Source organism: Limulus polyphemus, unplaced genomic scaffold (assembly GCF_000517525.1).
Source record: "Limulus polyphemus unplaced genomic scaffold, Limulus_polyphemus-2.1.2 Scaffold3332, whole genome shotgun sequence".
NCBI lineage: Eukaryota > Metazoa > Arthropoda > Merostomata > Xiphosura > Limulidae > Limulus > Limulus polyphemus.
In genome coordinates, this window is record NW_013668942.1 from 121,857 (window position 1) to 126,342 (window position 4,486).

The window sequence follows — 4,486 nt, forward strand, 5'->3', positions numbered from 1 at the left end:
CCAGTTTTATTAAGAAAGGACTTGTGTCGCTAAAGTCTCGTCGGATAGAAGGTACGGAAAATCAACTAACGAACGGAGACGTAACAATATATTCGTAACCGAGCTTCGAGTGTGCAAGAAAAACTTGACGTCAACTTAGAATTTTCTAGACCTATCTTAACGTCATGCTTCCCAGTAGCACAGCGGTATGTCTGCGGACTTACAACGCTAGAAACCTGGTTTCGATACCTGTGGTGGGCAGAGCACAGATGGCCCTTTGTGCTTAATAATAAACAAACTTAACGCCATACGTCCTCCAGCTAACAAACAAATTATGACAAATTAAAAATATAGCTTAGAGCAATATAACGATAAAATTACTAAGCTTGACTGATCAAAACAATTACCAAGCATAGATTTGGTCATTGGGTATGCACTTGCTATTATGGGATGGATAAGGGCTCAAACCTCAAGCGAAACTAAGACTTGCGACAGATTTGCGCGTTGTGTTCTAAGAAATCTTATCTGAAATGGAAATTCGACAGAAATCCATCTTGTGATTGACAGATATGATGTTTTGTTTAATTACAAAGTTGCCAATGGTAATCATATTCTTCTGAAGGACGCCAGTAGATATAGACAAAGGCAAAAAGAAGCTTCAAAGAGTACAAAATAACAGAAGGACTTGTCCTTAAACACTGGATTGCACATTTCCTCGATGTTCATTACACACACATTATGAAGTGCAGAAAAATTTTCAACAATAATATTTTCTAATTTCTCACTCTTGTTCGAATCTTATGCCCACTTGCTCTTTGCATCTTCTTTCTTCATATCTGTATTGCTCTTTGCATCTTCTTTCTTCATATCTGTAGGTAGTTTTCTACCTTTAATTATCAAATTGAGTCAAATTGTTGTAGCTGTAGAACCAGTGTCGATCAACATACTGCAAGGCTTCCCATCAATAAAGCTGTGAACTCACAGACTGATTTTAAAGAATTAACTTTTAATTTCATTTGGATCAAAGATGGTATTCTCAGTTGAATACCTTTTGAATACTTTCCTCTGTCAGCCAAGATAATTCCTGTTTACCAATGTTTAGTTAGCCTTTGGTTATTTCTTCAATCTGATTGGGCTCAAAGACTTATCCTTGGGGGATTATCTCCTTGGTGTATTAACAACTGTTGGTTCCTCACAGACTTGACTGTAACGACCAGATTTACCACATCTATAACAATTCTCCCTTCCAAGCCTTCTTTGGGAGGAGTTCTTGTTCTCTATAACCCTTTTGTCTGTTGTTCTTGGCAATATGTTTTTTTAAGTTACACTTGAAACACGGATTGTCTTGTGGTTTATTCCATTAATTCTGTGTTACACTAGCTTTTTAATTAGTTTTTTAAACTTTCATCAATAGGAAAAAGGAGTTAAAGTGCCAACTTTACTTAATCTGACAACCCCATAAGTTTGAGATGGTATCTTTATTAAGTTGATTGTGAAATGAGCAGCTATTGCCTATCAACTCAATATTAATACTCTGTCTATCAAAAATGGTATTCTTAGTTGTTTATCTGAAACTTTAATGGATTTTAGTTCAATATTCGAATCCAGAATCCCTTTTAAAGATGTACATCTTCTTTACTTCAGCTTGATTCTCATCTTTTAAAGCATCTATAAATTGGCCTTGTACCAACAAATCCATCATTTCAAGAAGAATGTCCAGGTTAGATAATTGAGCAAGCCTTTCCAAATCTTATGCAAATTCAGCTAAGGTCTCTTTTTTCCTCCATATCATTTTCTCTGAGTACTTCTTTCTGGATAATGTGGCTGGCTACCAGTGCTTAATAGTTGTTATGACTCTCAGCTGAAAGGTTACTTAATGTTCTCAAACTTGGTCCTTTTAAATGTACAGTAAGATGGTTAACTTGTCATTCATTATTCAACCTATTCACTCTGGAAATGATTTCAAACTGCCTTAGTATGACTCTCATGGTACCTTCCCATCATAGTCTATGAATTTCTCAATTGGCTGATATTGAATTGATCAGCCAAATGCTTGAACTGCATTTGATAATGTCATGACTTGAGTAGTCTAGGAAGCCCCTTTGGTAACAAGTGGCACAGCAGTAGCGGTATTAGGCATAGACCAAATAAGTTTTCCTATTACATATCTCGTAGTAGATGGTATTTTAGATTAGAACTCCTGCACCAGTGCAGAAAGATATGTTCCTGGTTTAATCTGCACATTTAATAAATCATTTTCCAAATGTTATATTTTGTCACTGATGTTCATTTCTACCTTTTTAATTTTTTGATTTTATTAATTTTGTCATTACAGCCTTGCTGTGCTTCTTTAATTTTTATCACTGCTTTTCCATACTTCTTCTATCTTATTGTTGTAATCCCTCTGAACATCTCTTCAGTTTGATCAATCTTGTCTACAAGCAAATGTATTTTTGATTTTAATTTTTCCTTAACCAGTGTGTCTCTTTCTTGTAACTCCTCTCTTAAATTCTTGTCTCTTAACACTTGATCTTCTTTGATTTTTCTATCTAAGTCTTCTTTTAATTTTCTATATATTTCTCTTAAACCATCTCAAGACTAAAGTAAATCTTTACTCTCAGTCCTTGACCTCGTGATTGCCATCTTCAATAGTTAAAGTTTAGTCAAAGTTCTGTTTTATTTTCATTAAAATAACATCTCACTTCAGATACCAAATGTTGTAATATTCTTCTTTCGTTGGTGGGTTCTTTTAAATTATCTGGTGAAAATAATTCAAAGTTTAATCCATCTACTAATCAAAAATTAATTTATTTTCTTCTTTAACGTTTCTACAAGGTTGGACACTTGTACAACATTGCAGTTTGTTGTAGGCCTACATTATAAGTCACATTAAAATCTGTATAATGGTCTAGGACTAACCTAAAAGCAAACCAACTTACTTGCACAAAGTAATGACGGTAGATAACAAAACGACTGATTCACTCCAGCAACTCGACACACTTCACAACAGTCTCGTATCTATATAAATAATAGTACTGTCTGTTGTCTGTCCATGCAACTACTTCGCGGGGTGTGAATGGATCTTCAGCAAAATTGGTAAGGAGGTTCTTTAGTTCCATGCGGGGGTACATACAAATGTTCAGTTTTGCATTTTGCGGTTTTCATGGGCATTTTTACGTTTTTTACCATTACTTTGCCCCATGATGAATTTAGTGAGAAATTTTACAATGAGATTAAGATTTCAACTGTAAGTGAAGTCATAAATATAAGTGATTTTAATTTCAGGCATATAGATTGGGAAATCTAGAGTCAAACCATGAGGGAGAAAGGTTTTGAAAACTGTTCAGGATGGCTTTCTTCACCAGTTAGTCAAGGAACCGATTAAAAACAATGCTATTTTAGACTATTGTTAACTTTAAATACAGAAATGATTGAGAGGGTGGAAATTGGGGAACATCTGGTTGCAAGTGATCATTGCTCTATTAAGTTTAATGTTTTGCTGTATGTGGAGCTAAGGAATAATGATATTTTGGTTACAAATTTCAAAAATGCAAATTTTGAAGGGATGCAACAATAATAATCTGTTGTGAATTGGGCAGCTGAATTATTTTGAGACACTGATCAAATGAGGAAAATTTTTAAAGATAAATTTTTAAATATTCAAGGTAAACATATTCTTTATAGAAAGAAAAGAGTAGCTACAAGTCAAAACCTGGTTGGTTCACAAAGAGTTTAAGAAATAAATTCAGGAAAGTATCATACATTTAAGAAATATATATTTCCTGGTATGACAGGAAATTTAGAAGATTATAGAAGATCGAGAAAGTTGGTGAAACAGGAAATTTGGACATCAAAAAGGATGTATGAGAAAAGGTTGGCTGACGATCTAAAAAATTAATAGTAAGAATTTCTTTAAGTACATTAAGGGTAAACAAAATATTAGAATGGGGATAGGACCCTTGAGGGATGATGAAGGAAAGCTAGTATCTGATGATTATGAGATGGCTGGGTTATTAAATTTTGTTTTTTTCTTTTGTTTTTACTAATGAAGATTTAAGCAGTATTCCACATCTAGATCAGTTGAAAAATGGAAACGAGATCAAACAAGATGACTGCATTCATTTTGGTCTGGTTAAGAAAAGATTGGGAAGTTTAAAAACGATAAGACTTCTGGGCCAGATAATATTTCCCCAAGGGTTTTGAAGGAGGTTAAAGATTAGATATGTGAGTCACTTACTACACTTTCTTGTCAGTCCTTGTATAGTGGGCAGGTACCAGAAGATTGGAAGTTAGCTAATGTAACTCCTCTTTTCAAAGGAGGTGATAAAATTGTCCCAGTAATTATGGACCCATTAGTCTTACATCAGTTATCGGAAAAGTTTTGGAAAATCCATTAAAAGATGCTTTGAAAAGTCATTTAACAAAGTCTAGAATTTTATCGGACAGTTAACATGGTTTCACTAAGGGAAAATCTTGGCTTACAAATCTTTTAACATTCTTTGTAAAG